We start from the raw sequence: 24309 nt of genomic DNA, 5'->3' as shown, positions 1-24309 counted from the left end.
TTCTGGCAATTTATTCTGTTTTTTGCTTAGAACTAGTGACAGAAAAGTTAAACAAAGAGGTAGAATGAAGAAATGGCAGCACTGCTAAACTCCCAATTCAGGTTATCTTTGTGTGGATTCATTGTTTGGTGTGAAAGAATGGCCAAACAGCAGGTGTGCACTCATATGTAAGCACACAGACCTATAAAAAAAACACATTCAAAAATGAAAAGAAAAAAAAAAAGCTTTCCTGCTGCTATGGCTTAACTTCAATAGTTTTTTACATAAAGAATTAACTGAATGAGGCTTCATAAGATTTGAGAAGAGGGTAGTTGGGGAAGATCGACAGATAAGATGTTGATGTCTCGTCTGATTTTTGATGAAGATATATTTGAAAGTGTACACAGTGTAATACATAGTGTTGTATCTTCATGTATGTATCTGGAATCCAGGTGAGGTTTGTCTTTCAGTTTTACACAATGCATTTCTCAATTTTTTAATGTTTTGAACCATAAATCCATTTCTAATACGGAGCTTCCCTTGTTTAGAATTTTTGGGCAATAGGCTTAAAGGAAAATATACAATAAAATATATGTTTTTCCAATACATATTTCCAATAGGTTTTGTTAAAAAAAAAAACAGTTTTAGGATGCAATATGCTCAAATAACTAAAAATGGACACATTCCATAAGGGAGGAGAAAAATGCTTTATATTTCTCCTATCTATCTTACTAACAGATCAGTATATTGTTTGAGGTGACGATACATTTATCAAAACATCTACATTTCAATTTCCTTTTTGAAAGGTGTTTTCAATAACATGTAAAGCTGAAGTTATTGGGTCAGTGTCAAGAACAGCTCTTTTTATTGGACATGCTCAACCAGTATATGTATGTTTCTTTTGCCCTCATCTCTTCCTGTCTTCTGCTTTCTGGAGCCTATATAGTTTACCTGGAACTGAAGTAGCAGTGTTGTAATTTAAAGGTAGAAGCCATTAAGAGTGGCAAAGCAGAAAGAATCCTGAGTCGTTAGTGACCACAAACTTCCAAAACAGCCCTGAGCTTTCTATCTCAATCTCATTTGAGTCGTTTTATTACTCTTTAGTTTTTTTGAATTACTTATGTTTCTACCCTGTCTAGTAAAGACAGTCATGATGATGAGGAAAACAACATGTAATACATTCTGTTTGCAGCGATCTTTCTTTGGTAATTATAATCAATCGATTGCATTGGGTGTTTCCTATGAATCATTCGCTGAAAAGGCATGGCTAACTGCCAAGTTACACTCATCAAATATTTATTGAGGCTGACATTGCATTAGATACTGGAAATATATGACAATATAAAAAAACAACCGTGGCTGGGAGCAGTGGCTCACGCCTGTAATCCCAGCACTTTGGGAGGCCGAGGTGGGCGGATCACGAGGTCAGGAGATCGAGATCATCCTGGCTAACATGGTGAAACCCCGTCTCTACTAAAAATACAAAAAAATTAGCCAGGTGTGGTGATGAGCCATGGAGCGTATGTGGGACCTGTGAGAGACAGACTGACTCCTCTCCTTGAATTGGCTGCAGCTTGATGGAGGTGTGGATGAGGCACTTAGGGTCTTTGCTCCTTCGTTAGCCCAAGGATGGCAAGGGCAGTTCCACTGCATAGGCAGTGGCAGAGAGGCTTTGAATTGCTCTTTCCAGGGAGTTGCTGAGTTGGTACTGTCTCGATAGCTCCTTCAGGGGTGGCTGGAGTACCAGACCTGGAGGACCTGCCTGGTGAGGAGACATGGAAACAGGCACCTACGTTATACTCTGTCTACTTTTCCATAGGGCTACTATGCTATGCTTGGGGCTTGCTCCATTCCCTAGTCACCTCAGATTTTCCAGAACCTGGAGGCATCACCAGTGAAGGTTGCAAAACAGCAAAGATGGTAGCCTGTCCCTCCCTCTGGGAGCTTTGTTTCAGGGAGGTATGGACCTGTTGCCAGCCTATAAGCATGTATAAGAAATGGCTGGAGACCCCAGTTGAGAGGTCCCCCCCAGAGAGAAGGAACGAGATAGGAACCCACTTAAAAAAAGCAGTCTGGCCATATTTTGGTAAATCAGCTCTGCTGCGCTGGGGGTCCACTTCAGCCCTCTGTCACCTCAGACACTCCAATGCTCAAAGGCTCTAATGGTTAAGTCACCCAAACAGCAAAGATGGCGACCTACCTTCTCCTCTAGGAGTGCCGTCCTAGGGCAATTCAGATGTCTGATGGCTGGAGAGCTCAGGTGGGTGTGGCTGAAGGCCTTGACTGGGAGGTCCTGCCCAGGATTGAGTGCCTGCTTAAAGCAGCAGTCAGGCCACATTTTGGTAGAGCAGCTGTGCTGTACTGGGGGATCCCATCTGCCCTGGGTTGGCTCAGGCTCTCCAAAGCCTGAAGGCTGGAATGGCGAAGGCGTCTGAACAGCAAAGATGGGAGCCTGACCCTCCTTCTGGGAGATCCTTCTTAGGGGAGTGCAGTGCTGCTACTGGTAGCTGATTGTAATTTTAAGCCAGTGGGTCTAATCTTGTGAGGTGCTCTGGAAATGCAGCCTATGGGCTTTTGCTGCTCAGCCCCCTGGATTCAGCCTCTTGCCTGGGGTTATGTACAGGAGTCTAACCTTCTACTTTGCTAGAGCAGCAGCTACTTTTGCCAGAAAGTCGAAGTATCTAAGGCTCCATGGTTTCCATGCACACCTGAGCAGCTGCTCTGCTGAGACTCCATGTAGCTCTGTCTGACAGACTGAAGATTGAAGGCCCTAGTGGAGTGGGTTCACAAGGAGATCTTTTGACCCTAGGGTAGCAAATATCTGTGGGAGAAGCATAGTTTCCTGGGGTGGCTCATTCATTTATGGCTTCCCTGGGCTGGGGAGGATCCCCTGACTCCATGTTGCTGCCAGGTGGGCCATTGTCTTGTCTTGCTTTGCTTCATTCTCTGTGGGTCAAGTTGTTTCTGTGATTAATGTCAATGTGAGTACATGGGTGTTTCAATTGAAGGTGTTGTATTTACTTGCCCCTTTTGTTCCTCTCCGTGAGAGCCACAAGCACTAGCTGCTTATAGTCAGCCATCTTGGCCACTTTTATATTTTTTTATAAGCCCTTTTAAATATTTACTTTTATAAGCCCTTTTAAATATTTTGGAAACTTCTTGTTAAAGAACTTAAAATCAACCAGGTTAAACTTGGGCCTTAAGTTGAGAGAGTAACCTCAAAAGTTTACTTGTGAAGACTTCTTCTGAACTCCTTTATGTCTCTCCAGTGTACACACACTATCATGTTCACTCTATGAGGAACCCAGGATTCTTCTATTTGGTTATTCCACTGTGTAGGTCTTCTAGTTCCAAGCCACAGTATCTTTATAACCTGTATTATTTCCAAAGAGTCATCAATAATGATATCCTTTTATGTTGGATTCTTAAAATTTGTGTCTTCTGTCTTCTCTGTTTGCCAGTTTAACCAAAATTTATCAAAGCTTTTATCTGAAAAGTGAGTCAACTTTTGCTTTAATTGATTTTTCTACAATTTTATCTATCTTTTACTATTTTATTGTTCTTCTATAGAATCTTTATGGTTTCCTTCTTTTTTTCTTGCTTGGAAATTAGATCAGCCTTTCTTTGTTAGTTTCTTAATGTGGCTGCTTTGGTTATTTTAAATCATTCTTTTTGTCGAATATAGGCTTTCAAGCTAAACATTTTTTACACACTGCTTTATTTTCATTCATCTGATGCAAAATGTCTTCTAATTTCCCTGGTTATTTTATTTTTCTCTTGGTATTTAATCAAGCCTTGACTTCCCTTTTACTTGATTATTTCTGAGTGTCAGACATTGTGGATAAAAATTATAGAAGTAATTTGAAGATATAAATTATGTTATGTTCTTTAACATGATTTACTTAATATCTGACTGAGATAAAGAATAAAAGCACATGAAGCAAAATGAACTCTTCTGTTATTTATAAAAGCTAATCTGGAGATTGTAACTTATATTAGTGGACAAGAACTTCAGAATTAAGCCAAATTTATCTACTCACTTATTAATATATTCAATGTTCAAATGGGGACAAGCATCTTTACAGGAAGTAGAGCAGAGGAGAAGTTGCAATATCTAGATAAAGGCTTTGTCCCCAGAAGATTTTAAAAAATAAAACCAAAGTGCTGCTCTATGTACTGTAGCCTAGAAGAAACATAAGAAAGAGCTACCAATCTAAGATTTGGAAAAGATTAAACAGAGAAAGGAAAAAGGCCAAAGTTTGGCGTACTTGAGGAAAAGAAAAACTATTGTGGCAAGAGTGTCTTGGACACTAAAATTTGCTCTGTGTGTCTTTGTGTGTGTGTGTGCATGTGTAGGTGTGTGTGTATATACTATAAGATAGAATATTAATCAGAGAGGCTAAGATAAATAGTTTGAATTGTAAATTTTCATATAAATAATGTAAGTGTATGGAAGTTTCTCAGAATGTTGCTGATCTCAGATCTGTCTGTGGTAAGAAAACATTTTTATATATGTTTAATACAAAGACATTTAGAAGATTGAGTGATCAAATTTGATTGGAATAATCAAGGAAAAACATGTATCTTTATAAATTTTCATTTGAAGTAGACCTTTTAAGGAGGCAAATATTCTTTTCATTCTTTAAAATCTATCTGAAATATCATTTCCTAATTGAAGCTACTCTGATATCATCGTCTTTGTGCTTTCTACCTTGCTGACATAGTTTATTCTACTATTGCCCACAGCTGATTCTTTACTATCTTCTTAGATAATAGTAGCCCTATATGAGCATTGCCTGCTCTTAAAACTACTCTATTTCTGGCACTTTTTGCATAGGGGTTAAATGCACAGACTCTGGAGGCAGACTCTCTGGTTTGGATTCATGTCCCTTCATTTGCTATGTAACTTGGACAGATTGTTTAACCTCTTTGTGCTCCAATTTTTTCATCTGTACAATAGGGATAACAATAATAACAATAATACCAAGTTCATAGGGTTGTTTTCAGCATTAAATGACATAATGCATGTTATCAGCATAAAGCAGCATCTGACAGATAAATGTGCTCAAATAAATATTAGCTCTTTCTCTCTTTCTCTCTGTTTTTTTTTTTTTGAGATGAAGTCTCACTCTGTCACCCAGCCTGGAGTGCAGTGGCACTATCTCAGCTCACTGCAACTTCTGCCACCTGGGTTCAAGCGGTTCTTATGCCTCAGCCTCCTGAGTAGCTGGGACTACAGGTGTGTGCCACCATGCCTGGCTAATTTTTGTATTTTTGTAGAGATGGGGTTTCACGATGTTGGCCAGGCTGGTCTCAAACTCCTAACCTCAAGCGATCCAGCTACCTCGACCTCCCAAAGTGGTGGGATTAAAGGCGTCAGCCACTGAAACTGCCTTTGCAAAATTATGACTGAGAAAGTGAAGGGGATCTAACCTAACCGACTCCATCTTTCTACTAACCTCCAAGCTGTCCTTGTTCATTCCTGGGCATAGGCTGAACTAACTTTGGGAGGAATTTAGTTTATAGTTTATCATTTAAAACAAAGACAATAACAGCTCTTTCCCAAAACAAACCTCCTTCTTACCGGGGAACTCAACTGCCTTTGTAGGACTAAGAAATTAGCCACAAGATTAGAAATTATGGTTTAGGAGTCACACAGCTAGAAGATTCTGACCCTCCCTAAACTGCTCCCAAGAGCAGTGCTTGAGATATTTGGCAGACCCTGCACTTGATGTATCAGCTGGAACCACCCAGATTGATAAACTGGCTCATCTGATCTTGTAGCCCCCACCCAGGAACTGACTCAGCGGGAAGAGACAGCTTTGACTCCCTATGACTTCATCCCTGACCAATCAGCATTCCCAGTTTGCTGGCTTACCCTTACCCACTAAGTTGTCCTTAAAAATTCTGCTCCCCGAATGTTCGGGGAGACTGATTTGAGTAATAATAAAACTTTAGTATCCCACACAGTGGGCTCTGCATGAATTATTCTTTCTTTATTGCAATTCCCCTATCTTGGTAAATCAGCTCTGTCTAGGCTGCAGGCAAGGTGAACCCATTGGGCGGTTATAACATTGCACCTGAAAGCTCTTTCTCTTATGATTGCTGCTATATTATATTTTGAAGATGTCATCCACTCGATTGATTGGCTTGATTAAACAATTCTCTTATAAAACATATGAAGTGATTCCTACAAAGACTTCTACAACATAGTTCATCATCCAAACACGGATAATTTTATAAGTAGAAGGCTCTGCTATTAATAATTACATTCAGATAACAGTTAAAAAGCAGAAGTATGTTTATCCTATTATTAGGCCATCCTATTATAAACCCATCATTTCAGTAAATGTCGACTTTTAGTTAATGTATCTGCAAATATTTACTCAAACAAAGTTTTAGCTTCTACTATCTGTTCTCACACCACTATTGTATCTTGCCTGAATTATAGCATTCACTTCCCAACTTTTTTTTTTTTTTTTTTTTTTGAGACAAGATTTCATTCCTGTCGTCCAGACTGGAGTGCAATGGCGCTATCTCAGCTCACTGCCATCTCCACTGCCTCCTGCGCTCAAGTGATTCTCCTGCCTTAGCCTCTCAAGTAGCTGGGACTATCACAACTGGCTAATTTTTACATTTTTTAAGTGGCAGGGTTTCGCCATGTTGCCCAGGATGGTCTTGAACTCCTAGGCTCAAGCGATCCACCTTCCTTGGACTCTCAAAGTGCTAGGATTACAGACATGAGCCACCATGCCCAGACACTTCCCAACTTTAAAAACATCAGAATATTATTTCAAAAATGTAAATTAGATAATATATTTCCATTTTAAAAACACTCCAGCAATTTCTGTTTTCTTCAAACACTTCGTAACTCCCAGGACCTAGTATATAGTATATGTGTACTTCACTATCAGTATCATAGATTGGTTTCTATCATCATCACCACATCATCATCATCATCGATCATTTTCTGTGTACCAAGACTTACGTTAATATTTTAGGTACAATTCCCTTTAATCCACATAAAACTTCATGTACTATCCTTATGAATGAAATGAAGAAGCTGAAGTTTAGAGAGGTTAGACAACTTGCCTAATATTATACAACTTATGAGAGATAGAGTCAAATTTCAAAACCTGTTAGTCTGACACCAAAGCCCTTGGCAGTGAATATTAAGTTATATTGTCTTGCTCATTAATCTATTGATTAAAATAAAACTGAACTCGCATACAAATATTGAAAAATAAGTGCCTTTCCTTTCTCTTATTTTGTTTTAGCCTCATTTCCTGACACCCCTCCCATTTCACTGAATACACTGTAGCCATTCTGATTTTTCTTGTCTTCATACTGCAATGTTCATCTTCTTTCTAGGTTTTCACATGTGCTGATGTCCTCCTGGAGTGTTTTCCCTACTGAAAATTGCCTGGATAATACCATGAAGTGACTGGCTTTGATGATATTTCCTCTATTATGCTTTTTATTCTCTGTTCCTCTTTTATCAGGCACCTCCCTTCTGTTTTCCCAGACACAGCATTATCACTGTCCTTTAAATATCAAATTATTTGTATCAGTCTTGTGCTAGATAGTAGGTATTATCAAGGCATACCTTGCACAGCACTGAATTAGCAGAGTGCCTGCTGGCACATAATAGACACCTGAGAATGTGAAAGAAAAATTGCACTTAGAGTTAAACAGGCAAGGAAGATTTATAAGATTAGTAGTGTATTCAGCATTTATTACAAAGAAGGAGAGATATTGAACTGAACTCTACTGAAACACAAGGTGGTAGGATTGTTCGCAAATTAGGTGAACTAGTGGAAAGTATAATTGTCTCTCTGTATCTGCAGGTTCCTCATCCATGGGATTCAACCAACTGTGAATAAAAAATACTTGGAAAACAAAAAAAGTAACAATACAACAATAAAAATAATACAAATAAAAATACAGGATAGCAACTATTTACATAACACTTACATTGTATTAAGTAATCTATGCCAGGGAGGTGGCAAAGTACAGGCATTGGAAAGTGGTTGACGCAAGGGTTGGTAAGAAGAATTTATCAACATCAGTATAGGTTTAAAAAAGGAAGGTTTTGTTAGAAAGAACACTGCAGAAGAGTGCAGTGGGACGCTTCAGCAAGAGAGGACTGAGCATGCCATGGTGGATTTTTCTTTAGAGGTATATATGGACCTTAAAGCAGGAGATTAAGAGTATTTTGGACCATATTAGCCATGTAGGTCATGATAAATGATTACATTTGTAGACATTTTGGTGCCTTAATGTCAGTAAGGGTTGCACAATGAGTTTTGATAGTCATGCATTCCAGAGATGTATAGAAATTCTAGTTACTATATGTTTTTTGCAAAGAAACCTGGAACAAGATGTGGGCTTTAAATAATAGTATAATTACTTCTGAATTCCACAGATAAAGAGTTTTGCCTCTGGATGGTCACCAGGTAATTTTGGCTCTCCTCAATCTAGAGATGATTTTTAAGGGACTTGAGCATCTACAAATTTTGGTATCTGTGAGGTTCCTGGAACCAACCCCAAGAAACCATTCTACCAGAGGATATTAGTGAGGGGATTTGCCAGTGTTATCAGGCCATCTGTGTTTGCTAATATTGCTCATCTAAGTTAGGCTTATACTCTCCCATAGAGACTGGGAGATAAGGCCATTATTTTTCTTTATGTTTACATTTCAAAGAGATGTATCTCTGGATCCTAGAGAAAGACTTTACTGGGTTGTAAAACTAGCAAGGTGCAGAGAGAAGATTTACATCTCAAAGGGGTAGAAAAATAATAAAATAACAAGTGTTCTGAAATAAATGTTCTAAGTAAAAAGAGGTTAGGGGCCTAGAGTCAGAAAGAAGCCTATATATAGTTCAGTCAAGCAGAGGGAATGTTAAGGGCTTCCTGATCTACATTTATATTTGTTGAGTTAATGGATAGTTAACTAGAAAATTCAAAAATATTCCATAATACAGTATAAAAATCTTGACATGTAATAATGGAAAAACTATTATGACTATGCATTTATATAATTTAAATAAACTGGGGAATAATACATAGCAGTTAAAATTTTAAATATTCAAATGAATTTTTTCTGAATACATTTTTACATTTTCCTAACTCATAAAAAATAAAATAACATTATTATAATATGGAGGTTCACAGGTAGAGTTTAATGTTTTAATTGAACATCTTAGTTCTGCATTTGCTAAAACTTCTAAGAAATTACTGATGACTTTGAAGTACATTGCAAATCAAGTAACACTATAACATAGTAGCTAAATAGACCAGAAATAATAATTTTTATTTCCTACTAACTGAAGTTCTTTCATATTTTGAATGGTGTTTAATGTGGTTTAAATTATTGTGGCTATAAAGGAAATACATCCAATCTAATTAAACCTGTGTAATTTCAAAGAAGGTAAATTTAGCAGCTATATTTATATCCCCCAAAGTGTCATTGGATATGGTATTGGTAATATTTTCAAAACATTTTGCTTTTATTTCTTAAACATTTAGGGTACTGTGAATCACCTCATATATAGGACAACAGATAATTTAGCTAAATTGATCATATTGTTCATTCTCTAAGTTACATGGCTTATTTCTTTTTCTTTCCAGCATCATCCATGTCTCTCCCAATTCCAGATGCCCAGCCATTTTGCATGTTTATGGAGCTTAATCCCAGACTTGAATTTCATTAACTGACCATAGCCTTAGTTAAGTTTCTACAGCAATGAGTTCATTGGGCTGAAATTTTGCAAAGATATTGGGGGAGAGAGAGGGGTAAACATCATCTACATTTGAAAAGACCACATTTACAAATCAGGACTCTTTAATGCAATTTTTTTTCCCCTTGACTAACTGGGAGTTTATTTGCATGCATTCTAAGTGACAGTGGAATGAGAAACTAAGATTTTTGTCATTTTAATTTAACACAGACTCACCCAGAAAGCACAGCCCTGATTCTGCGTGAGAAAGGCTATCTCTACAGAAACTAAAACGTGAGTCCTGTTGATTTGTGTTACTGAATTTTACTACGCTATATAACTGTCCTGGTAATATGATACGGCATTTGTTAAGATATATAATGAGATAGTCTTGATTAAGTGCAATTTCTGCATTCTTATAAGGAATACAGAAAGTGAGAATTGATATGTTTGTTTTACTGTTTAGTTTAAAAGAATAATAGATACTTAACTCTGAAGAAGATAATGTATGTGCTATTAACTGATATTCAGTTTAAGGCATATGGTTTTACATGGTTTTGATATTCCAATGTATTTATGGTTGATAAAGTGTGTAAATAAGATCCCTCACAAATAAACATTTTCCATGCCTTTTTTTAACATAATTTAAAAATCTCTGTGACTAATATGCCTAAATACTTAGGACATATATTTATTATCTCAGTTTTTCTCTTGGATTTTCTAAACAGAATAAGCTATCAGTTAATGATGAAGCTTGGTTCACTTTTCTTATTTGCTCTGTCATCAGTCTGTCTTTTGGCTACTCGCTAATGGTGGCCATCTCTGCTCACTGTTTGGCCTGTGATGAGTTGTCTTTGATAGCCTGCTGTTTTGTTCTTGAACCCTGCCATGGCTACAACTCTGGGATAGCAGAACTGTCAAAAATGAAGTAAAAGAGCAAGAGGCACAGAGCCTGTGAAAGTTAGAGAGGACGTAAGGCCTGATAATTGAGAGAGAGGGGTAAATGATGAATTTTCAACTGGAAGATAGTTTTCACTTTATACCATTTGCTGTCACATTACCTGAAATAATAAGGGGAATTTTTTTCCCCAATAATGGCCAATGGGGGCTGTTTGCTTTGTGAGAATCTGCTAAGGAAACATGCCATGTGGCTTTATCTTTGAAAGTGAGGGTGAGACAAGTTTGCCTGGCTGCAGATAAGTGACTTAGAAGGAATCCTATTCAGATGTACCTGTCATTAATTTATCAAGAGGTTTTGTGATTCATACATACTACTCTGTGTGCGATAGAGCATTAAATTGGTTTCCTCTGGGAGCAGGTCATATTCAGGGGTCGTCAGACTCATGCTATTGGATGATGTATGCTTGTTTCATATAGCCTTTTTCTGCTGGTAACTTGAACATATGTTAGATGATCCCTTGAAACATTTCAACAGCAAAAGGATTCACAAAAACTTGACTATCACTTAATATGCAAGTGTTTGTAACAAAAAAAATGTTAATCAACCTGTCCTCTTTTAGCACAGTCATTTATTCTGATAATTAAGTAGTTATAGATATGTTTCAATTTAATGGCCTAGCTCTTGATGGATGCACTTTCATAGCTCCTTTATTTATTTAAACAAAAGGATATTTACTTAAGCTCATTAATTTACACTGAAAAAATGCAGAGCTGCTTTGAAGCAAGTCTCACACACACACACACAAAAAAAAACCTTTAAAAAGTAAAGATTTTTCCCAATTACGATATGGCTTTTTACTGTGGAAATTTTACTTGATTACTTCATATATTTTGAAAGACAATGGCATGTGTTGTAAAATGAGATAGATATTGGTTTGAATTCGAGAGGAATATAAAAGGAAAATATGCTTATTTTTGTGTGCTTAGATTGTCTTGAGTGACTTGAGAGATTTGGGGCTTTTTTTTTTTGTTTTTTTTTTTGAGAGATACTTGGCAAATACCAAAAAAAGAAGAAAAAAATCCTTTCTTCATTTTATTATTTTCATGATGGAGTGTGTAAAACTAAAACCTAATATCTTTCCTTGAGTTTTAAGTGTGCTTCTTTCTGTACAAAATTAAGCCAATAAATGGCAAAGTGGCAGTTAAATGAAAGCAATCAGTAAAATCTTTCTAAAGAATTTTTAGCATGCTGTGACAAAAGTCTTTACTGTGGGTAAATGAGCAACATAAACTGATTTTTTTTCTATTTTTATAATTTAAAATTGTTCATTATATTCTGTATTGCAATCCAAAACAAATGAGATAATTTCATGAAGTAGCAAAGAAAGACTCTTCCAAGTGGATACAAATGATGCCTTTACGCTGCATTTACATGGTATACTCTTTTAATTTTGTCCCAGTTGTGTAAATGTGGAATACTCAACATAAACCAGAATTTTCTTGTTGATGAATTAAGGCATAATTAGGGCATTACTGTAGGGAACCTATTAGACCTTTTGTGCATAATTCACCATAATTAAATGAGATATTCTTCACATCTCCCAATCCTTAAATTAAGACTGTGACCTTAAAACCTTGTAAGGCCTTCTAATAAACAGGAGTGTGAAATCAATATTTTTAATAAAATTATTTTAGAACTTCAAAATCACCTGGTAAACATCTCTCTGAAGGAAAAAAAAGGCAAAGAAAGAAAACTAGTTCATGAAATTTGAAAAAAGAATACTATTATACCATCTGCAAAGTACATATACTTAGGCATATTTCTGCCTTATTCTTTCCATCCTAAAATTTTGTTTTCTATACGGCATAAAAATATCCCTAAACTTTAATTTTTTTATGTCTTTATAAATACCATTATAAATATACAACCTATTAGGTTGTATTTGTTAGAGACATTTACAAGATTTCACAAACATTTGCTGCTCAGATTATAGTGGTAGTTTTAAATAGTTCTATCTTTCGTAAATTTTCCTCTGCTCCATATGTTACATTAGGTAGTCAGGCAGACATGAGCAAGGCAGGAGAGGCCCCTCCCTACCAACCACCAGGAATGCCAGGAGACGATCAGGTTATGATCAGGCAGTTGTTAAACTGTCTCTCTAAAAGAATTATTGGTTGCAGCCCATGCCAGGGAAAAGCAGTCTCCTAATAGATAGAAACACCAGAAACTGGTGATCAGCAGTTTCCTAATAAGATCTCAGAAGTTGAGTAAGTGTGCTCAAGAATGCACACTAAGAGGCAGAATGGTAGAGTTTAACTGGTATATGACCTTCCTCTAGGAATACTCAACTGGGAAGGGAAAAATGCCTCAAGTCACTAAGGGGCAAAATGGTAGAGTTTAAACATTCGACTTGTAAGGGAAAAATGCCACAGTTGTACATGCGTATAACTTCAGTAAACACACTGCTCATGCAACCCCTCCCAAGTGCTGGCAGGCCACTGTGCACGCAGACAGCCCACCCCAAGGGAAGAATCAAGGGAGAAGGGATGCAACCGCTTGGAAGCATGCCAATGTACAAAATGCCAAGTCAAAGCTCAAGCTTCACACTTGAATCTCTCAAGTTGCCTGCTTGGCCCTCTTCCAAGTATACTTTACTTCCTTTCATTCATGCCCTTCCTTCTCTATAACTTTTAATGAACTTTCACCCCTGCTCTAAAACCTGCCTTGGCCTCTCACTCTGCCTTTTGCCCCAGGTCGAATTCTTTCTTCTAAGAAGACCAGAGTTGAGGTTGCTGCAGACCCACATGGATTCACCACTGCTAACATATATATACATGTATAGGGATAATAATTGCTATATGATAGCTCCCTATTTCTCAGACTCTGCTGAAGTAGTTTGAAGATCTCTTTGGAAAGACCTTTTGTAACATTTCAATCTAGCCATTATCTCTCATAGACTTCTTTTACTTCATGACACTTGCCATAATAAGTATAATTGTTTATTGTTTATTTGTGTATCTCTCCCACAAAACTTAAACACTATATACAGTGCCTAGCATAGTGCCTGGAATATAATAAGTAATCAAAACATTTTGTTGACTGAATGAAATCAGATAATGAAAACCAGATAATTCTATAAATAAGACTATCACACAGATCCAAAAGTTATGTAATCACTGGTTTATTTAACAAAATATTTACAGATAGACTTTGTAAATAAATAGAGAATTCAGTAAGCATCACACCTCAGTAGACAACAAAAGCTACTAAAAACTTATTAGATATTAAATGCCATATGTATGCCAATATATTTTTCTCATTGATCTCAAGATTTCTGGCTGGCACTCCTTGACAGATTAACAAGAGAAAAGTATAACAAATTTATTTATTCAAAGTTTTACATGACACAGGAGCCTTCAGCAATAAAGGCCCAGAGAAATGGTGAAAAATGTATTTTTATCCATGGGGTAGAATGAAGAATGGACAGTTATGTAAAAGAATAATTTGATAAAAATGATACGTACTAATGGCAATAAACTGGGGAGTAACTTGGCAAGGCCTGTTTGTTCAGATTCTTTTTGGCCTCTTTGTGTAACATTCCTACCCTATAGATATGAGTAAGTGCATATCACATTAGGGTCCTCAAAAGAGGGGACAGGAGAAGGTCAGAGAGATCTTTCTGCTTCTATGGTTTTCTTAATTTCCTTCAGCTTAAAATACTCAGTCTACAATAAGTCTATATTTGTAGGTAGCATTTCCTGTGTCCTATGACATGGAATACATAACTAGTATTGTCTAGAATAAATTATGAAATTTTCTGTGGATATCTTTTGAAATAGTTTAAAGAAACACACAAACACCTATGATTATTAAAAGCATCCATTCATTTATTTTACAAGCATTTGTTGAGGGTTAACTATGTATGAAACTGTGCAGAGATCTGCAGGAGATTTACCATTGTAAATTTTTAACTCTAACACCATGGAAATGATACACAGTAGGGAAATTTAATATACACTTTAAAATACAGTAGAGCTTTAACTATAAAGTGTAAGTTGAAAATGTCAATATTCATTAAGAAGTATTAAGTATTACTTAATATGAAAGTATATTATAAAGTTTATAGTATTAAGAAGAATGAGACTTCATTTTCAGCTGAGGGAAGCAGCAAAAGTACATTGCAGATGTTGATTTGAACCTAGGCTTTGAAGAAAACTGAGGGATTCTTGGCATAGGAAATGGAATCAGGAAAGGTATGAAGAAGGTGTTTAGTAAGAATTAGTTGCTTATTTTGGCAGGCATGTCAGCTAAATGTAAGAGGATAGAAAATATTATGTTTGACAGCTGCTATGGATAAAAGTTACATATTAAAGTAGATCAGGACAAGATTTGTGAAAGATTAATACTAGTTTAAGGAGTTGGGATTCTGCTGATATGTAACTATGTCCACTGAACCAGTCCTTATCTTAGAAGCACAGAAAGTAAATCCCAAAGTGCTGGGATTACAGGCGTGAGCCACCACGCCCGGCCAAATTTTTCTATTATTTTTGTTGCATTAGAGCAAGTTTTGGAACAAGGTTATGTAACTCTAACAAGTGTGTTTATTTTCAAGATTATTTTTACCATTCTACATCTTGTTCTATTTTATTTATTTATTTATTTATTTATTTATTTATTTATTTATTTATTGAAATGGAGTCTTGCTCTGTTGCCCAGGCTGGAGTGCAATGGCATGGTCTCGGCTCACTGCAACCTCTGCCCCCTGGGTTCAAGTGATTCTCCTGCCTTAGCCTCCCAAGTAGCTGGGATTACAGGCACCCACCACCACACCACCTGATTTTTGTATTTTTAGTAGAGATGAAGTTTTACCATGTTGGCCAGGCTAGTCTTGAACTCCTGACCTCATGATATGCCCACCTTGGCTTCCCAAAGTGCTGAGATTACAGGTGTGAGCCACCACACCTGGCCCTTTCTATTTTATTTTAAAGTCAGCTTATGAGTTGTTTTAACTTCTTGTAACATTTTGGTTAAAAATGCATTAAAGCTAACAAATCAAAGATAATTAAGATCTAAAGAAACATTGAGTCTTCTCGTTTGTGAAGATGATATTTGTCTTTATATTTAATTTGTCTTATATTATTTCTCGTTGAAGCAATTTATAGTCTTCATAATATGAATCTCACAAATTTTGTTACAATTATTCCCACTTGATGTTTCTTGGTGCTATTATAAATGGTAATATTTTAATATTTTTATTTTCTATTGTTGCTGTATAGAAATACAATTAATTTTTATACTGACCTTGAATCCTATGACTTTGCTAAATTTACTTACAAATTCAAGTATTCTATTACTGTTATTGTCGATTCCATAGATTTTCTATAGGCGTACTAGTGTTATCTGATAATCAAGACTTCCATTCCAACATTTGCATTTTTATTTCTTTCTTACCCTATTTCACTGGCTGGGACTTCTATTACAATGTTGAATCACAGTGGTAATAATTGATTTGCTTCTTGTATTCTCAAAGTTTAGAAACATGTTCAGTGTTTTCTCTCATAAATATGTCAGTGTAGGTTTTTCACATATACCATTAATTAATGGTATATTAATGGTACTAATGGTACATTATTGGTATTGGTACATATAATGGTACATTAAACATTTATAAAGCTAAATTTAATGTAAAGGTGGCACATTGAACACTTACATCTACTTTCCATCCTTGAGCTCCAATAAAATGACACTAAAGAGTGTTTTGTTTTCATTTCAAGACACAAACTTTGAAAATGGGAGGTTGGAGGTCTAGAACAATGCAACAACATTTTGCTAGCTGGGAATTTTCTGGACTAGAGGTAAATAATAAACGTTTGAAAAAAAATAAACCTTAAGCTGTCAGTGGGGAAAGATAAATAATATCATTGATCCCATGCTATGGAATTCCTCAAAGTCTCAGGAACTTGCAGCAAAGATACCTTTTGTGCAAATTATGAAAGATGGAGTAGAGTGGAGAAAACAAAGAAACAGATTGATTGAAAACCAAGAACTCCTGTCAGTTCTCTGCATATTCAATTATTTTTGTAGGTGGAATTTCCTTCTTGGTAACAATATCATTGTGTATCTTTAAATATATTAAGTCAGAGTTTTCGTCAATTTTGAAATTTTATTTTCTTTTTACCTCAATTTTCTCCAATTTTTTCCACTTAAACAAATTTGATTTATATAATTTCAATTCCACTACAGTAGATGTGATGTTCTTGGTTTGCATTAACAAGCAAACTCATAAACCACAAGTTTTCAAAGAACACCAGGTTTACACAGCTTTAAGAAAGAGTACAAACCAAGCAAAAGTTAGCAGGGTGGTGACTAGGCTGAAGCAAGTGAGGCACTCACTTTGAGTGAAAGTTTGAGTATGCATCAATCAACTCAGCAATCTAAATAAATAATATTTTAATATAATACAATGAAAATAAAAAAATTAAAAAACCCAAAATTAACAAAATAAATTTTAAAACAAAGACAAGATCAATATTACTGATTTTTCCTTTTGCCTCAGCTTCAATATGGCTTGTCACAGGACTATAATATAGTGCTGGGAGATAAATGAGGGCAGTTCCTGGGAAACAAAGTAAAAAGACAGATAAATGAAAAATAGGATAATAAGATAATGGTAAATGCATATTTTATAGTTTGTTTTGCATTAGTCCTTACATGTCTATTATCTTGAGTACATACATAACTAATTATAAAGATATAGTTTAGTCATTGTAGGGAAAAGTTTTAGAAAGGGTGGATGAGCCATCTGACAAGTGTCCTGCTATTTGAAGCAGTAATATAAAAGGCTTCCTGACATCAAAATACAAATTGCCAATTGTCTGAATCATCCTTCTTAACTAGCTTATTGTCTTATTTTTGTTATTATTGTTTAAAGAGTGAAGTAAGGCTCCTTTAAAGTGACTTTTTTTAGTTAAAATATTTTGCCTTTAATTATTTATTAACTGCTTTCATTTCTGATTGTTCACACTGTTTTATTTTGTATGAAATAGAAAATGGTACGATACACACTGACAAATGTAAAGGCTCAAGTGGGTTTTCTTGATTTTATAAGTGATTAGATATATTTGTTTTACAAACACAAAATTTCCCTTTTGTGACATAAAATATGATCCACATGTATTTAGAACCTAAACTAGTTATTTACTCTTCAACAATTTCATCTACCTTTTCTGGAATAAAAATATTACCATTTTATTAAAAAGCGTAGTAGATTTAAGTCTTATAATGCTTTATTTCTCTTTGTAATTCATTTTTTTCTTTTTTCACCTTTACTGAGGTATAATAGATAAATAAAATTGTATAAATTAATCGTGTACACTGTGATGTTTTAATATAGGTATACATTGTGAAATGAACAACACAATCAAGCTAATTAACATATAAATCACCTTACATAATTACCGTGTGTGTGTGTGTGTGTGTGACGAGAATACTGCAGATCTACCCTCTTAGCAAATTTTAAGTATACACTACATTATTAACTGTAGTCACCAAGCTGTACATTAGATCTCATATTTTTTTTCTTCAGCTGAGTGACAGGGTAAAAAATAAATATTTGTTGGCTGCTTAATATAAAAATATATTTATTTTATCTCACATAATCCTCCAATAATATTATGTAAAATAAAATATTATTCTTATTCTAAATAATAGGCAAGCTCAGATCAGTAATATAATTTGCTCACAGTTACATAGTTAGCAGAGTCAAGATGGTCTTAACTTCAAAGCCCAAGCAATATTAACCTTGCCATTTTGACATGAAGAATATAATAAAATAAATAGAATAAAAATGACTGTATAGGGAACCCTGTGTCAAGCATTATTATTATTTTTTTTCTTTTTGGAGACAGGGTCTCAGTCTGTTGCCCAGGCAAGAGTGCAGTGGTATGATCACTGCTCATTGCAGCCTCGACCTCCTGGGCTCAGGTGACCCTCCCGCTTCAGCCTCCTGGGTAGCTGAGAATACAGGCTGCACCAGCAGACCAGGCTAATTTTTGTGTTTTTTGTAGAGATAGAGCTTTGACATATTGCCCAGGCTGGTCTTGAACTCCTGGGCTCAAGCAATCCACCTGCCTTGACCTCCCAAAATGCAGGGATTACAGGTGTGAGCCACTGTGCCCAGCCTCAAGCACTATTTTAATTGTTTTAATGCTACATCTCTTTTACCCACCTTACAGATAATAAGCTATAGAGATCTTTGGATTTGCTCATGCACAGAACAAAGTAGTCAAGTCAGGATTGAACTGTAATCCTTTTTGATTGCAAAATTAGAAATGTGCCAATATTATATTGTACACTTATTTGTGAATTGGGGTAAGGTTTTGTTTTGTTTTTCACTCTACATAGTGTAGCTCTACTAAGTTCTAAATAAATTCCTAATTTTTTGATATGCTGCTGGAATATACAATGATTAATGAGAACTTAATGTGGAAAAATCTGGAAAAATATCAATACATGTTTACATGGAGGACAAAACTTTTCATAATCCTCAGTATTGGTAGTTACTGTGAATTAAATTATATTAAGAGACAATCCAATCTAAAAAAATAAATATCTGTACTTGAATGTATACTTACTGCAAATAACATGCATAGAATTGATCTAGTAGCTTCAAATTGTTGTTCATCCCTGTGTGAAGCGTAAGTGAAGAATGCAACATTTATATTAAAACAATTGACTGCTTCTGAACATCTACAATAGGTCAAAAAATTGACATTTATTTTATACCAAGTAACAGAATAGCTGAAATAATTTTTAAATGCTCATCTGAAACTAAACATGCCATTTTAACACTGCAAGGCTCAATAATAATCATTAGGAAGTGGTTATTTGGGAAAAACAAACAATTGTCATTAGATTTCTAAGACTGTTATCCAAGTACTTCCATTAAGCCACATCTCTTGAGAGTCATACAAACCAAATAAACATTCCAACATAAATCTGGGGCAGAGAGCAAATGTTTCTGGAAAAGAAATATTGATTGTTTTTCTAATTTGCTTTGCACAAGCAGAAAAAAAAAACAACTCTCGTTTCTCTATGGATTCGTTGTCAAAGCGTATATATTCTCATTGCTTTACCTGCTAATACAAAATTAGAATATTCTAAATGGTACAATTACTGTTATTTATATATTTTCCCTTTCGAATTTACACTTAATAAAGTGACACATATGAAATATGCTCTAATTACTCCTGGATTTAACTCACATGTTTAGCAATATAATCTACTACTAAATTAAATTAAAAGCAATAATAAATATATCAAAATCAAACAAAATAAAATAAAATTAATGTAGAATATATTTAATTAATAAGTAACCAAAATGCACAAAAAGAATTAAAAGAATGTAAGAATATGGAAATTATGTATACAAAATATGAAATAAAATCAAGCTCATTTGTGGTCACTAATACAACATAATACATATTTGCTTTTAATGAGGATGTATTAAACAGTGCTATCTACCACTCTTTTACCACCCATGAGAATCTGCCTAAATTTGTAAGATAGATAACTAAAAGAAAGGGGCAATACATAACCATAGAATAAGAAATTGCTATTTGTTTTTAACTGTGGAGATTTTACTAGTGAAGATAAATGAGTTTGTGACAGTATACTTAATTTACATTGCTGAATTTAATTAAAAATAAAGAAATTATGCTTCCGGTAATCAATGTAAAGAAAAAATAAAACTAATTGAGGTTTCATTTTTACTTCCAGTTTTCTTTTGATTCGTAATAGCTTATATAAGAATACATAGTCCATATTAAAATACAATATTTTGTCATCTGATTTCACCATTTTATAAACTTGAATAATTCATGGGAATAGAAGAATATTGCCTCATTTAGGCTAGTGGCAAAGATTTAGTAGCTTTAGGTAGTTCTTGATTTAAATATCAAATTGCGATGATAGGAATTGTCGGAAGCATCAACAATTTTATCGGAAAATGTTTCAATGAGAAGGCATGAAGCATGAAGCTATAAAGTTATTTTAAAATAATTTTGATTAGTAAATATACAAAAATAAGATATATTGTGTATTTCGTCTATTTATATATATGTATGTATTTACTACGGTAGTTATATTGTTTTGCTGCTGTGAATTTCTGTTAAGTGATTATTTGAAACAGAACACCTATGAGATTTGGATATTACATTTTCCTTAAATTAAATTAACTGTATTATTATCTTTTTACATACTTAGTGTTTTTCTTTGCCTTCTGCATATTGAAAAATATCTTATTTTATGATCCTAAATAACTATTGTGGTTTTTTTCATATTACCATCCCTTTAATATTATTTTAGGAAATAAAGATGAAATATATTAAAACTTTACCATATTAACCACTGATACAAAAAGCAAGTTGAATATTAAAATATGGATGATTATAATAATTTACTCTGAATTCATGTAACTTTAGAGAGATACATGTGATATTAACTAAACACTTAATTTTTATAGAAAACTTGAATAATATATGTATTTATTTAGGGTTGCAATGAGAAATATAAAAATTATAAATTGTTTTTCCAGCAGGAGTATATCACTAAACAGCATTGTATAGTTAACATTAAAAAAAAAAAAAAAACTTCCAAGAGAATATTTCTGTGGGCTTTGTGAGATCTTTCAAATTCCTGTAAACTTATATTATCTGTCAAACCTCATGTGTTGCAGAGTTTTACAATAGGATTTTAAGTGCTGATTGCAAGCCAATAAAAATGAGCAATGCTTGTGATGAGTTTATAAACATCTTAATAATTATTTGAATAATGAATAAAATATAAAATTAACTCTTCCGCATTTCCTGCAATAAACTTGACAATGTATACAGAACCTGAAGCAAGTATTACTATAAATTTAAAACTGATATTTTCACAATCCAAATCTAAAGTACCTTGTCTCATGCTAGTATAATTTTGCAATCTAAAAATATATGCTCTATGACTCATATATGAACACGTTATGGGACTTGTAAAAATGCTAGAAGGTAATATTTAGGGAAAATATTCTGTGTTTGCAAGTCAAAGCAACTAAATTGCCCTTCCCGTTGACCATTTTCAATGAATTATAACAAAGTAAGAGCAATGACAGCTCTACCAGCAGATGCCTTAAATAAATAAAAATAAAAATTAAAAAAATTAAGAAACCTCTAAATTCATTTTTTTCTAAACAATAAATATAATACTGAATTGGCTTCGTCCTCTTAGAAAAATAAGGAAAGAAACAAAAGAAAGAAACTTATAATCTGTTAAGATTATATGTCTAAAAAGGTAATAGCAACCAAAGTTAGTTCAATAGCTAAACCAATGGTTTAGAATGAACCATTTAAGCAGTTCTCTGATTTTTTTTTTTTTACTTTTAAGTTCTAGGGTACATGTGCACAATGTGCAGGTTTGTTACATATGTATACATGTGCCATGTTGGTGGGCTGCACCCCTCAACTCGTCATTTACATTAGGTATATCTCCTAATGCTATCCCTCCCCCCTCCCCCCACCCCACGACAGGCCCCAGTGTGTGATGTTCCCCACCCTGTGTCCATCTGTTCTTATTGTTCAATTCCCACCTATGAGTGAAAACATGCGGTGTTTGGTTTTCTGTCCTTGTGATAGTTTGCTCAGAATGATGGTTTCCATCTTCATCCATGTCCCTGTAAAGGACATGAACTCATCCTTTTTTATGGCTGCATAGTATTCCATGGTGTATATGTGCCATATTTTCTTAATCCAGTCTATCATTGATGGACATTTGGGTTGGTTCCAAGTCTTTGCTATTGTGAATAGTGCCACAATAAACATACGTGTGCATGTGTCTTTATAGCAGTATGATTTGTAATCCTTTGGGTATATACCCAGTAATGGGATGCCTGGGTCAAATGGTATTTCTAGTTCTAGATCCCTGAGGAATCTCCACACTGTCTTCCACAGTGGTTGAACTAGTTTACAGTCCCACCAACAGTGTAAAAGTGTTCCTATTGCTCCACATCTTCTCCAGCACCTGTTGTTTCCTGACTTGTTAATGATCGCCATTCTAACTGGTGTGAGATGGTATCTCACAGGTCTCTGATTTTTAAAAAAGTATAACTTGAGGACATTTTTAAAAAAGAACATAGTGGCATTTGAATAAATATATTTTCTGGCGGCCATTTTCAGCATTTTAAAAGCATTCGGCTAGTATTGTTTTCAATGGTGTGTCTTAGTTTACTCATTAGCTCTTAAAATTAAAACAATAAATAAATCCCAAACTATCAAAATACTCCCTGAAGCTCAGTAGAAATCAACTGAAAAGTTTCATTTGGTCTGGAAAATAAAAGAAGTTTCTGATATCTTCATCCAAGTGTAAATGATCTATTTTATGTCATAACATAAATTAAATCAAAATAAAGAGATAGAAATACAAGGATATGAATGCTACATTTTAGAAGACATGTTAAATCAAAATATTTGCTAATGTAACTGAAGTGGTCTTTTATCTTAAGAATTCTCACATCATGTCTTTTTTCTCTTAATTGTCAAATTTTTAAAATAATTTTTCACACATAGATTTTAGAGAATGTTGGGTAATAAAATTGAAAGTTTGAAAGATTGATACTTTAAGACCCTTAATTTTAAAAAGGTATAGTGACTTTAAAAATGTATAAAAATGGTTTTAAGATTTATCTAGTTTTTTTCTATTAAAAGATTTCCATACATCTTTAGAATATGAAATTAGAAGTTTTTTAGGGTACATTTTTTATTTTTTCCTATCTTAATTGTTTAGGAGCAAGAATGGGATTAAATAGTGCAAATTATATAGTTGGTAGATTTTGATCCATTAAGAAAAATGATGTGGTAACGATTAGAGCTGGATAAAAATGTAAGTTGCTACTTTATGATGTCATTTAGTTTTTCATTTTCAGAAAGAAAAGGCTTTGTCACCACTCAAGGCTATTAGTAAGGGATTCATGCCTAGGGCTTAATGACAGATAAATCATAACCCAATTGTAAAACCGTATGGGTTTTTTTGAGAGTCTGTAGAAAATCATGATTTTTGGAATTATACAGATCATAATATAAATCCCAGCCCTGCCACTGATCAGCAGTGAGATTTAACCTGTTGAAGCCTAATTTTCTACCTGTAAATTTGGGATAAAAGTGATTTTCCATAGTACATCTATGACCATGAAATGAGATACTGTTTGAAAAGCATTTGGCACAGTTTTTGGTACATGGCAAATTCTCAATAAATTTCAGTTCTTACTGTTATTATTATTACTATGACTATTTTTACCATGAAAAATATTAAGTCTTAATAAACTAATAGTATGAAAAGAAAATGCCACTCTTTGGTAATCTAGACCACCTTTATGCAGAACATCTTTTTATGTAGTTTAACTCAAGGAGCTGGAAGAAAGATAACACCTTCCCTACTGGAAATTACAATCAAAACATTAAATTATTTATTCATTCCTTTGGGTTACTGGCTGTTGCAAACCTTTGTAAAAGATGAATTAAGCCATTATCAGATATCAATATTTTTTTTCTCAGACAGGATTATCAGGTTAGTTTCCTTTACCAAGCTGAGAGTAAAAAAAGAAATACAAGAGAAGTGGATTTAGAGGAAGATGTGGTGAGGGAGATCTTGTAGTGTCAGGAAGTATGGGCTGGGTCA

General features: G+C 34.4%; 1 protein-coding gene across 2 annotated transcripts in view; it reads left to right on the top strand.

Annotated features, from left to right (window-relative positions):
- The window catches only part of MGAT4C (MGAT4 family member C), an 860657-nt gene that overhangs the window by 499983 nt on the left and 336365 nt on the right, over nt 1-24309 (top strand). For both annotated transcript variants that reach the window (XM_055095962.2, XM_063593178.1), the window contains one exon: nt 9930-9992. The gene's annotated coding sequence lies outside the window, so the exon portion shown is untranslated. The remainder of the gene's footprint in view (nt 1-9929; nt 9993-24309) is intronic.

Source organism: Pan paniscus, chromosome 10 (assembly GCF_029289425.2).
Source record: "Pan paniscus chromosome 10, NHGRI_mPanPan1-v2.0_pri, whole genome shotgun sequence".
NCBI lineage: Eukaryota > Metazoa > Chordata > Mammalia > Primates > Hominidae > Pan > Pan paniscus.
The sequence above is the reverse complement of the archived record's forward strand: the minus strand, read 5'-3'. Positions and strand labels throughout refer to the sequence as shown.